Source organism: Pithys albifrons, chromosome 1 (genome assembly GCF_047495875.1).
Source record: "Pithys albifrons albifrons isolate INPA30051 chromosome 1, PitAlb_v1, whole genome shotgun sequence".
Classification (NCBI taxonomy): domain Eukaryota; kingdom Metazoa; phylum Chordata; class Aves; order Passeriformes; family Thamnophilidae; genus Pithys; species Pithys albifrons.
In genome coordinates, this window is record NC_092458.1 from 93,713,525 (window position 1) to 93,727,223 (window position 13,699).

At 43.7% G+C, this 13,699-nt stretch overlaps 1 long non-coding RNA gene across 1 annotated transcript; it reads right to left on the reverse strand.

Moving 5' to 3' along the window:
* Positions 1 to 329: 329 nt before the first annotated feature.
* On the reverse strand, positions 330 to 9,547 carry LOC139680051 (uncharacterized). Its single transcript, XR_011699292.1, has 3 exons — positions 9,485 to 9,547; positions 4,676 to 4,806; positions 330 to 988 (listed from the first exon to the last, which is right to left on the reverse strand). It is a non-coding gene; the product is annotated as an uncharacterized lncRNA (long non-coding RNA).
* Positions 9,548 to 13,699: the final 4,152 nt, after the last annotated feature.

Consider the following 13,699-nt stretch of genomic DNA (forward strand, 5'->3'; position numbering starts at 1 on the left):
GTTTATGTGATGGGAAGGAGCTGGTCAGTCAGAGGGAAGAGGATAACTGAAATCTCTCTTTTCTCCTTGGTGTCTGGTCAGAGCTGGTCTTTTAAAGAGACCTGCTGATGGTGGGTGATAACAAAAGCAAACACAGACAGCAGTATCTGATATCCAAGTGGACATCATCTACACTGCAGGGAGGACAGTATCAGTTACAAGTTAAGGCCGCTGTGATTACAATCAAGCCAATAAACAGATGAACACTGCTGAAGGAAAAAACACCCATTTTTAATTCCCCAGACCTCAGCACAGTTGCTGCTCTCACCAACTACTATGTTTTTCTCAGTGGCTGGGCTGCCCAGTCTGCACTGGCCACTGGGGGCCTGAAACAACTCTCTTTCCAATGCCCTGGGTGCCATTTACAGCCCAGGTATAGTACTCTATAGAGGGCAGCAGTTTGGGAATTATGTAGAGGTGTGTGGTGGTGTCACTCATGCATCAAATCTACTCATCAGACAGCCTGCACTTGAACGTTATGTCTCATGTTATCTGTGGGCCAGGACCCAGTTCATCTGGTCTGCAGAGGAAAACACCACATGAATTAGTCTGAGGCACATATAACAGCAACAGTTGGTGCAGCCCTCTCCTTCTTCCCTTCTGTCTGAGCAAGGGGGTCATCCAAATTAAAACAGGTATGGGGTATTCAGGGAGGTTCATGGTGACACTAAAATCAGGGAAGATTTAAATGGGAATACTCTTCCGCAGTATTATTTCCTGTGACTGCAGAGCATGAGTTTGGAGAAAGCAGATAGAGAGTATCTGAATAACTATATCCCAATTACACAGTAAACGGCTGCCTGGAAATATGATCTGCCTCTGAGCACACACCATCCCTAAAAGCTCTAATAGTGCTGGTGGAAGCTGAGCACAGGAGCTCTTGTCTTCATCAGTGTTTGTTCAAGGATCACCGTGAAACTCTCTCCTCTTCCTGCAAGCATCTGTATTTCTGTATAAATACACAGAGAAGTCCTGTTAGCTTGGCAGTGTCCAGCAATGTCAAATCCTCATGACTGCACAGGCTAGAGATTGCAGGATCTGTAATAGGCAAAAGGCCTTTCATGGGGGTTTCACACTATTCCTACAAACTCTTTTACACAACTGAAGACTGTCTCCCATGCATGCTTGGTACGCACACTTTACTTGATGTCTGTGAACTATCCTCTCAGAATCAGCAGAACTAATTGGCAACAAGGTGCCAAATTTTATTCAAATTTACTGTTTGTTTGGCTGTTCAGATATCAATCATGCTGTCTCTAAGGCCACTACTATATGATCTGATCTTTTAAGGCGATAAGGGCCTGAGGCAACATTGGAAACTGCCAAGAACAAAATGTGCAAAGCAACGTATGTCCAAGAGCTTAGCTGCAGGACAAAGGATGGGGCTGGGGAAAGCTGTGCACCAGCACCTACAAAGGAACAATATACAACATAGAAGGTTTATCTCACTGCTTTGAGCAGTTAGCATATGAAGAGCACCCTCATTTTCTCCCGTAGGTTTGGGAATAGCCATCAGTGAGATTCCCACTTTCTTGGGGTCTCCTGCCTTGTGGAACTAGGAAAAAGCACTTAGGGAAGGAAGGGTATCTCACTACTCAGCAGGAAGGTGAACAATTACTTCTAATGTAGCAGCAAAAGAGTAGTGCCCAGCACAGAGCAAAACAAAGTAATGATTTTTCTGGCTTGATGACTATTCTGCCCATTAGTGCCATTTGGAGGGGAAATGAGACTGTGCTGCTGGGAGTCACATGCAGGAATTTTGGGTAATGTGTGATCTAGAAACATCTCTGATGGTGGCTGTGGATGATGCCGTGATATGCAGCAGGAGATGGGGATGCCAGGGCAGGAAGCGACTCTTACACACTGTGGGACCAAGTGCTAATTATAACATGACAGAAGGGTGCAAAGTGGCTTCAAGTAGTTACTATTCATGGCCTGCCACTGCAAACGTTGCCACTGTGGCTCCTCGGGCTGGCATGCCCAGGAGCTGGGAAAAGACAGCTGTTCAAGAGCTTGGCATCAAGCCTGCATCACACACAACAGGTGAGGGAGAGTGAGGAACAAAACAGGTGATGAGAGATGCTGCAGCCCTGCAGACCATGATCAAGTTGCCTGATGGCAAACAGGCATTTTATACTCCTCTGGGAGCTGCAAGAGGCCCTGATGGGGAGAGGTATGACCCTTGAGAACTGCCCTCAGTGTCCCAGCAAGGCACGCGGTGGTGTTTGGTCCACATGACAGCTTCTTTGTCCTGTAGGACATTGTGTTAGGACTGTCCTTTTGGTCCACATGGCAGCTTCTTTGTCCTGTAGGGCATTGTCTTAGGACTGTCCTCCAACTTTCTGCCTGGGAAGTTCAGGAGAAAGTCCACTCAGTGACTGCTACACATAACACTGGCTCAAGCAGGGTATGTAGTCTCCCAGAACACAATATGATAAAAGTAGCTTTCAAGTCTTCCTTCTTCCTCTCCTTGTCCCCCTCAAGAAGTGGGGTCACTGGAGATGAGACTTATAGGTATATGCCACGGTCCTCTGAGCACAATGATTACTTTTGAACAAATTAATTGTATATAGCTATGCAAGCTGAGATAACTAAGTTTAAAAAGTCATGAATTAGTAGGCCCTGAGAAAGTAAATGTATGTAGAAATAACCTCCCCCAAAATCTAGACATGAGGTCGCTATTCTTTTCTTTAATACCAGTTTGATTGTTGTGTGGGAGTGCCTGCACAACTCACCCCTGGCAAAATGATGTGGAAGACAACAGCTGATAAGATAGGTACGTGACTGTAAACAGCATGTACAGATGGAAAACCCAAAAGTGTCTGAGAGGCCATTTGCCCCAAACTGATCTTGAGGAAGAGGGAAGCACTCACCAGGCCTCAGCTGGTCATGCTAAAGAGAATGGCAGCCATCAGCTGGATTAAATAGTAGCCAGGGAATGACCAAGACAATTTTGAGACAAAGAATGAGTTGGTCTGAAAGACTGTATAAAAACCCACAAAAAATTGTAATGAAGCAGGGAGACGTCTCAGACTGTCAAAATCCAGTCTGGCACATCACAGAGCAGCTCCTCCCCATTCATGAGACACTGTCAGAAGCCGGTGCTCAGTGCGAGGTCTGACCCTGTGGGGTGCAGAATACAGGGACTAACACTTTGAGAGGGTGTGTGTGTCCTGCCAGCGTGTCTTCTCGCCAGCAGGAGCATTAGCTGATTGTAGGATTCTAGAGCTGGAGCGGCCACCACTCCAGTGGGAGTGGGGTGTAACCAGTGGCACCTGTACTCCTACAAGTGACCCCCACATCAGTGGCAGAGGGGTTGGTGCCTGTGTGTCTGGGCGTTAGTTACAAAAGTGTGTTTAGGAACTTGCAGGAATTTATTAGTGTTTTCTAAGTGAGTTGAACCATTTTTCCCTGCCACAATGACCAGCTGATGCAGGCTTTTGATCAATCCTGGCAGGAGAAGGCCTATATGCTCAGTGAAATAAAAAAGATTCACTTCATGTTGAACTGGTGACTATGAGCAGAACAAGGGAAGACTTCTGGGGTGGACTGGCTAGCAGGTGGAGATAGAAAAGGGGGATGCAACAGAGACAACATGTTGTGTGCCTGGTGTTTGATAACTGCGATGAATATTTGTGGTGGATGGTAGAGAGTTCTGGTGGATGCTACAGTGAAATCTGCCAGCTATCAACAGTGTTCTGATAGAGGCAGAGGCAACTTGTAAAGGCAGCAGAAGTCAAATCATATTGCCAGAATGTCTCCTTTTGCCTGATTTGAGAAAAATTACTCTGATCTCAGAGAAAATAATATGAAAATACTTTTTTGCATGAAATCCACCCTGTTTTCATTGGCACGTCTGGAAATGATCAGCACACTGGGAAGTAGCATTACACAGGAACTAGTTATGAAGCTAGCAAGAACAGCACATGTTTTGTGACAATGGGCACCTGGAGCCCTACTGGGGTAAACAATCAGTTTCCTGGTATGCAGCCACCAAACTTAGGCAGCTATGTGAGCTCAGCTGCAAGTCTGGGGGACTGATGGGGCTTCACCCCTGCTGGTCCAAACAGAATGGTCTCCATTCAGCTCCCACTGGAGATAGCAGCACTGTGCACCAGTAAAGTAGGCTACCATTAGTTTTCTGTCTTGGCAGTAAGAGGCTTCACTTTCCACTCAGTTCTAACCATAAACCTCTACGGGGTTTCTGATGGCACGTTGTATTTGTGCACTAGTCTGCTCATCTGCTCAAGTTAGAGCTCTCCTGTTTACAGCACCAGCCAGCCTGGGACAGCCAGCATAAAACCAAGTCAAAGAATGAGAACTAAATAAACTTCAAAACTATTTTGAGGCCTGCTCTAATGGAGCTTAAAAATTAAAATCGGAGTGGAAAACATTTCTATCTTTAGCCATCAGGAGCAAGACTTATCTAAGCAGCACCACATGGAAGCTCGCAACATGAATGGTAAGTTAAGGTTCGACTTGTTCCTAAACATCAGTGGGATGCTACATGACTTACAGTGCCTGCCAGAGGTCTTTCTCCTTCTCCTCATGGGAGGTCCTTTCCCTAAAACAACTCACAGATGTATGCGATAATTTTAAAGATTACTTCAGCATTGTTCACAGGAAAAATTCTTACCAATGGAAGGCAGATGTCCCTGCGAACAGGAAAGTGGGCTGCCCACTGTGGGCTTCTTGGTGGACTTTGCTTTCCTTTTGGTTGTCTGGTTACACTGAGGCATCCTGGGATGATCAACACTGCACCATCACCTGCAACACAGTGACACATTACAAGTAAAAAACAAACACATTTTCACTGGAGAATCTACAGTCCTGAACATCTAGTTAACATGACAAAAGATGCCATGCAGCTGTAATGGAAACTGTCTGTCTTCATTCCCCTGATGTAAATTTGGTGCTGTGGTAACAATGCTAGAGTCTGAAATTCCTTTTTCTCTTTTAACCAGTCCTGTTGACTGCAGCACATCACACAGCCAGAGAGGCATTCGCACATAGGCCAAAGGAGGCAGACACCTGTCTAACAGATGTTTCAAAAGCCCTTTTCTCATTATAATTCTCATATAATTTCTTATTATAATCAGTAGGAGTTAAGAACCTGACCTGTGTGAATGATTTGAAAAGCCGGATGAGCCTCTGTTTGTGTTCTTAAATGCTTGTGTACCTTGGAAAATCTGCTTGGCCTCTGTGCTCAGATAGCCTGGATACATTTGGCATGGACATTTGTACCAGACCTGTGTCAAAGTGAATCCATTCTGCAACAGCATGACACAGGAGCTGGGTGCTTGTGTCGCTGGTGTCCACAGATTGATCAGGCATTTCTCAGAAACTTTCAGTTCTGGCTGAATAAGAGACCACAAGTGCTAGGCACAGGGGAGCGAACACCATCAGCAAACCATCACGTCTGCTGTAACAATGGGACAGGTGATGCTGCTGTTATTTACATAAGGTGATACCTTAAGTTTTCTGTTATTTAAACCCTGTTTATTCACTGAATAACACAAATTCTTGGAGGATATAATTGTGACAAGACACCCAAGTCAGCTAGAATTTTGAGTTGCACTTTTTTTTTTCATGGGAAACATCCCCAAAATACCAACATGCAAATCTGTTCTTCTGCATATTAAAAGAATTCCCCAGGCAACCAGGACCAGGAACTGAACAGAAATTCCATTTTCTCCCCACCCATATTTCCTTTTGAAAAAGCAGTCACTACTAGTAATCAAAGGTTAGCTACTACTGGCTGATATTCAAAGCACTTCACAAGTGAACACTCAATATCAAAATGGTCTTAACTGACCAGTTTTATTATAAGCTAGCTTTGATGACTGTAAGAATGTAAGACTTGCAACACGTGGAACACACTAAAGGTCCATTTAATCCAGTGCATCTTCTGCAGCTGTGGTCAATAACAAATATTTAGAAAAAGAGGTTAAGAAGAGGGCAAGTACACAGTGACCAGTGTGACCTCCTAGGTGCCAGTAGTTCACCACCTAGGGATTTCCCAAGCCAGGCAGTACATTGGCAGCTAAGTAAACTGGGTGTAGTCCCCAACCTAATCTATGTCTCACTTTGGAGAAGTAGTTTGTATCTGACACATTGCACCTCACCCTCCAGCTTAGTGGTGTGATTAGTGGTGTGGCTGCAGCCTCTGCAAGTTCACCCAAGTCACCTTTAGAGGCCAACAGCTGCACAGAGGTGAGGTCAGGTCTTATGCAGTGCACAGCTGGATCCTGCACTGGTCTGTCCACTGGTGTGTTTCATCATGGTTCAACAAGATGGTTGAAAGCTGTCTCTGGTCTTGCTATGTAAGTCAGCATGAGCCTCAGAGAGTCCCAGATCATCCTTCCCATGGGGCATGCAGTTACAAGTGAACCATAAACTTCAGTGGGCACATGGTAGTTTACCCAATGAGTGAGGTACCTATCTTACTGTCGTGGTGGTATTTGAGCAGTCACCCATGCGTCAACACCACCAGAAAACATACTAACCTGTAACATAAGAATTCATAAAGAGCAATCATTGACCCTGAGCTCCTTTGGATGCTGCCTCCTACACATGGAAATTGCCTTTCATGTTTCAGTTGAAACGACTGACTGAGGTGGCCTCCATGTCACCTGTGGTGACTCACTGACTCACAGTCTGTCTTTGCTGCACAAGGCTTGCCACATGAAAAGACACATTCTGCTAGACACATACTTAATTTATAAGCACTAATTAATTGCATAATAGATTGGGTAGCCCTGGTCTATATTGTATTCAAAATACCATCTGGAAAGATGCTGGTGTGGTTAGCAAGATGGCTGCTCTCTTCAACATGATACCTTTGCAAGAGAATCTGTCCCAGCATTATTGATGAGTCGGAATTTAATGATAAAGATGTGTATTTTATTCTCCCGAAGAATGTTTTCGGTCATTGGGATCGTGATCAGTGTTTCGATTCCCACAACAAGCTGTGGGATGAATATCCTGTTATAAACGTAAAGCAAATAGTTTCTCAAAGAGCTTTAAATGTCATCAGTCTCAGAAAATGCATGTCAGTAGGTCTCATGTGACTCTGAAAGCAGTGTGGCTGTTTAATGTAACTTTTGTCTCCACTTAGGCCCACTGGGTGCCTATGACTGAGAGCAGCTGTCCTTGTACTGACAGCCCTGCTCAGGTCATGGAGGCTTTGACCTGCCTCTGAACTGACAGTCTGAAGCACTGGACAGATACTGCTGTTTCAGTTCTTCCACGTTTATCTCAGGGATCAGGTTTCCAGAAATCTGCAGGAGTTGAGTTCCTATAATAAAATGGCACAGGCAAGTCACCCACATCAGTCACTCAAAACAGGCTTGAAAATCCGTCTCTTCCCTATTGACTTCAAAGCACATTGACGAGTAAATGCATATACATTTTACGGCCCCATTTCTATCTGGTAGGTATGTGTGGGACACGGGAAGCTGGTGGTGGAAGAAAGAGCAGAGCCAGTGTTTTGACACCTCGGATATGGCTCCATGCAGGTGACAGCACTGTCCTTGCTATCTGGCAGGTGTCTGGGAGAGCTCTGGCTGCAGCTGGAAGCCTCCTCGCACAGAGCCACATGCAGCTGCCCAAAGCCTGTGTCTGCTGCACTCATAAGAGAGAACTACACACATCTGGCCTCCTGCCTCCCAAGAACAAAGTGCTTTCTAGGTATCAGTGAACTGAATCTGGAAGCATCGCTTTTCTAAGGTAGTGAAGTCCTCATTTCATCAGGGGTTTACCTATATGAAGACACTCAGGAAATATAATACTGTGCAAGCTAATTAAACTTTAAAAAACTTAAATTACATTAAAGCTGTATGTGGGCATTTTAACTTAAGAAGAACATTTAATTTAGCCTGCTCTTGTTCTTACTAAAGGTGTCCACCTTACTGCAGAAGGCTCACCTCTTTGAAATTCATACCTCTAGTTCACCTACATGACTTATTTCTCCATATTCCTTTGTAAAGAAGCCATTCAAGAAAGGGAAGGAACTTGTTTGGGGTCATCCAAAAGAAGTGTCAGGAGCAGAAGCCGTGAAGGACAGACATACACAAGTATTCAGTTAAGAAGCTTTTCTCTCCACTATCATTCTACCACTGCTGGAAATGTTTGCTGGAAATGTGGCCCCACTGCACTCTTTGTCTACCCCTTACACATTGGGGTTTGCAACAGACCCAAACAGCAGAGGCAAGATGGAAAGAGTGAGCTACCTGGTGTCTTGTCTGGCTCCAAGCAACACAGTGTAGAAAACTCATGAAAATGTCACAGTCCTTTGAGACTGCAGTCTAGGGATCATTTATTCTGCCTTTCCAGCATAACACAGACAGTATAATTTCATTCCACTACTTCTTCAGTCAGCCTGATAGTTTATCTTTGACTGAAACATAAAGTCAGAAGTCTGTTGCAGTCAAATTTTCCAGGCATTTTGTTGGATACATGTTTTCCATTAAAACCAATTTTTCTTTTAGAAAACCAATTTTTATAATCTCTGCCACACCCCCACGCCCCTCCCCCCCTCCCCCTCCCTCCGACATGCTTTTCTTGAAAAGCTATAGCCATTTCTTTCTTGGGGATGCAGCTTTGGCCTATAGCAATTTTTTTAAAAAGAGGGGAAAACCCTATACATTTCCAGGAGCCTGAAATTAACATGAATATAAATTTCTCCTAACCTCAAATACCTCTCTCATGTCACTGAAATGCCTAGGTTCTTGAGGACATGGAGTGAGTCTGTTTGTCTTCCTCAACATGCCAGCAAAGCAGTTGGAACAGGAATACCAAAGCCTGCAAGCTTTACAGGGTGATGGTAGCCTCAGGCACTCCACAGGACCTGAGAGAAGAATCTGGTGGACAGCTTAAAGGTTTCTTCATATATAACCCACAAATTTAGCCTTTTCTCTTCCCCCACCCAAATAGCAGAATGAGGTTGCGCAGTGCAGAGAGATTCAAATATACATTGGAATAAAACAGAAAACTGAGCAAAACAGGAAAATGGAGAATAGCCTCTACAGGCTAGCTAATTCACTCTCAAATATTTTAGCTTTAATTTGAGACTTATTTAATTCTCAAATATCAGAGCAGACTTACTGTGCTGGACTGTCTCAGCATTCTGGAATAACCAGTAATGTTCAGAACAGATATATATACAGTTTTCCAGTGCTGGATCTTAACACCAAGGACAAGAAGCACTACTTCTTACCTTTTCCTAAGGCAGAAAGCAAGAAATGCGAGAAGTGACTTGACCTTGACCACACTAGACAGATGTTTACTAGAGAACTGGGGGCAACACTCATGAATCAAATTAGAGTTACAGTATGTTTGGTACCATAACTCACAGACCCATCAGGGTCCATAGCAGAGCTGGGCGCAGGAATCAGGTGAAGGTCTATAGACATGATCGTCTCTTGCAACATTCATAGACACCTACCCATCCTGCCATCTCTATTGCCAGGATCCCTTGGGCCAAGATCTATCCTCAGGCTGCCAGTCCTCCATCTGGAAAACTGCAGTGCTCTGAAAAGCCCTGTGGAAACAATGTTGGAGTTATTAACCTCTCAGGGACCTATGCCCAAACCCTGACTACAGCACCCTTACATGAAGCTGAATAAAACAGCATATTCAATTGAGTCTATGACACATTCATTAGTTTGCCTAATTTTCTCATTTGCCGCAGAAGAGAGTTGGAATTATTCTTTCTGAGCAAATGAGTTTTAGCTTTTCTTGTTAGCTTTTCATAATCTTTAGTGCACAGACTGGGAGGAAAGAGCTTTCAGCAATTTTAGAAGAAAGTAAAATGACTAAAGGTTAAAACCCTGAGCAGCAGGGAAGGTGTCACTGGTCCAGAGAAGATTCCAGCATCCTTCTAACAATCTGACTGCATGAGGAGTTTAAAAATACCAAAAAATGACAGAGCCAGACAAGTCCTTACCCAGGTAGTGGAATGGGCTGTTAGGTCAGATGCTGTGACTCACACAGACTGATCGAACATAAATAACCAGCTTAAAAGACAGAGGGCTTATCTGTACTGAACTGTCACTTTTAGCTCAGTTATGTCAGTTGAGATCACTCTGGTGAGTTAACTTTATGGTAACATTAGAGCTGTGAAATATCACATAGTTTGAGGCAGACACAAGGATCTATTATATAGCATGGAGCATCCTGCATATGTACTGCATCTGTCATGTGACCTAAAGAACTATCCACTCTCACCCAAAGCACTGCATCTTCCACTACACTATGCTCTGTATGCTCGAATTGAAATAAGCTGAGGTGAACACATTTTTGAGGACATGGATGCAGTATCTGAAATCAGAGGCAGGTCAAAAGCCTCTCAAATGTCCTCCTCAAGCCTAAACTCTACAAGAGATGTCTACCACTCCTCGGAGTTGCACCAAGGACACCAGATTACTACTCAGATCTAGTAGGTGCCAGTCCTACACAGCTGAGAGTCACAGTCAAGCTGGATTGTGTACCCTACCATCTCTGCACTGAATGATCTATTTCAGGTGGGACTTGCCAGTACAGCAGTGAAAGCCACAGCTAAGAGCACCAAAAGAATACATCCCTTAAAATCAAATTAAGTATTGAGACAATTTCTTTGGGGTTTTTTGCTGACAGAACTGTATCAACCCCAGGGTTTTCACAGGCTCTTTTTCCCACACTCCCATCCAGTTCAGCTTCACAAGCAAAATGGTGAAATATAGGCCAAATGCTCTGCAGGGCCAGCTAATCCTTTTTATTTATATGAGAACAATCACATATATATGATTGATCATATGTAGTGAATGTTGCAGCCCATGGACTATGAAAGCAGAATATGCTTCATTGTGTGTTTGCTTTTGGTAAAGTGGGACAAATGTTTGCTTGTGCACAATCCAGAACATGGTTTTGGGAAGTCCAGGAGAAGGTCACTCTTACACTCCTCCACATAGCATTGCCTGCCTTGCCCTAGTGTGCAGCTTCAGGACAGCAGCCCAGAGGCTGCTGGTCGTGACCAAAGCACACATACAAGGGACACAAAGGAACAGTGGGAGAAGGAGAGGGCCTGTTGCAATGCAGCCCTTCTACACAGAGGAAGCATCCAGGTCCCCAGACTGCTTTTTGTCACACATGTGATGGAGAAAATGAGACTCAAGGAAAATGATGCCACTTGTAGTGTATATCCTACAGCAGATGAGCTGTAATTCTTTGTCTGTACAATCTTAGAAAGTGGGGGTGGTGTTTTTAAAGATATTTTCTATACTGCAGCTGAGAATGGCAGGTTTCACAATGAAGCTGTTGTTCAATTAAATGTGAATCTGTGTGTTTGCAGACCTGACTGTGATAGGGAAGTAATAAAACAAAGACACTAGAACTTATCAGTAATTCCTACCATTCCTTAATGATGTTTCTAATCTATGCCTTTGACCCTTCAGTAATTCTGCTTGGTTCTCTGCTGCTGTAACATTTAGAAAGTAACTGAAAATTTTATGCCAGTTGTTAGCTTATCATGTTTGCTTTATGACAGCCCAAGACAAAGGCTGATGTATCATAAAATAAAAGTCCAACTCTCTATTTAGACTTCTGAGTAAATGACTTGGATTTCAAATGAGTAGAATTCACAATCTCTCTCTCACTGCTTTTAATAGAAACTCAAGGGTTCCTGAAAAATCAAGTCTTTTATCAGACTTTCAGATATGGTCTTGGACCTATGACTTCTTATGCAAATCATAGGCACAGGCCTTCAGTGAACTTCATGCCATTAGAACAGGTACTGGGCGTGGACACTCCTTAGACCTCATGAGGATATTTGCACTTTTTCTTTCAAATCACTTGAGGGACAGCTTTGCATTCTGTCAGGCTGGTTTAGCCTCAAAGGCTGGATTACCAAAGATTTCTGTTGGCCTGTGTATGGATCTGGACAGCAAAGAGGGGTGAGCTGCCTTGCTGGCATCACTCTTGCAGCAAAGCCCGGTTGTCTGCATGTAAGTTACAGGCTGGTATGGAGTACAGCCTTAACACACACCATCTCTGCAGCAATAATACCTCCCTGTAAAACTCACTAGTGCTGGAAAAGTCTTTGCACAAAGCTGTGTCTGAAAGACAAGCTCTTTTGAGTACACCTGCTCTCTGAGCAAACATGGTCACACTCATCTATCAGTGCTTTCTACATTGGCAAAACTTTCGCTTCCAAGAAGAGAGAAGAGTTAAATCATTGGCAGACCTATTCAGTCTATTGTAATGTATTAAAATTGGAAGTTATATTGGTATGGACTTGGTTAAGTGAAAAACAACCTCCTCTTGACAACAACCTGTTGTAGTTTGGGATTATTATGTAAATTCTCTCCCCTGCCACTTAACTGCCCAGGCCAGCGGTTAACAAAAGAAGCAGTTAACTGTGATCGCTGGGGTGGGGGCAGGTTTGTCTCTTTTGGGTTTTTTTTTTGGATATTCTCCCCAGTCTTGGCTCGGCGGAACGGGGGAGTGGGGGCTCCAAGGAGGCAGGCTGCCCTGCTTGTTACTGCTGGGGTTTTCCTGGCTGTCTTGCCGCTGCCTACTTCGGACTACTTTTCGTGCCGCGCTGCTGCTGCTGCCTGCCTTGGATTTGCTGCTGGTTGCTCGTACCTTTCTGCTTCTTGGACGGGGAACACAGGGGGAAGAGACTGAGTCCATCTGAAAGCTCACTGCTCGTCTGTCTCGCTGGAGAGGGACTGAAACTCACTCTGCAGCCAGCCGGGCTGTGACAAGGACACTTAAGTATAACCTTTTCTCCCGGAGGAAAACCTGCTGGGTTTTGTTGTTGTTTTGTTTTTTTTTTTCTCTTGTGGTGCTGGGGAAGTGGGTTGCACTAGTCTGTTTACATATATATATATATATATATATATATATATATATATATATATATATCAGTTATCCTTCTTGTATTAAAATTCCTTTTCTTAAATTTGATAAAGAGTGGTGTGATTGTCGTGGAGGAGGCCCCTCCCCTGCTTGTGGGTAAAACATATTGGTTTTTTTCCCCTCAAACCGAGACACAACCACAATAGCTGCACAGGCATGCAGCTATAGATGAGATACCAGCCATAAAGTTTCTTCTAGGCAGTTTGCTCACATGGAAGGATTATGCAGAAGAAACAGCATAAAATAAAGTTATGAGGTGGCAGATTCAAAGCTAACAAAAGGAAACACTTCTTCAAATGCATAATTAAATTCTGGAGCTTGCTGCCAGCAGTGCTATGGATGCCTAAAATATATTTCAAAAAATGATTTTATGAGTTTGTGGATAGATCTATTTAATGCTATTAATCAGCAAGATTTTAGGAAGCTTTCAAGAACCCACAGCCTGGAAAGTACACCAGAGAATTTCCACTACATGCCCGCCTTTCTCATACAGTTTTATCTAAATATCTGCTATCAATCACTGATGAAGAGTGGATACTAGACTATATAGAATGATATATAGACATATAGACATGTATATGTAGACATATAGAGTGATCTAATGTGCCCATTTTTCATTTAAAACTTCCTATGTTTTCCTTAATGATGAGGGCTGTTAACCACAGGGGCTCACCAACTGCTTTATAAGTATCTGAGCCATCCATGCAGCCCAGACATCACTTTAAGAGACCAGATCTAAATCATTCAGGAGATAGTCATGCCA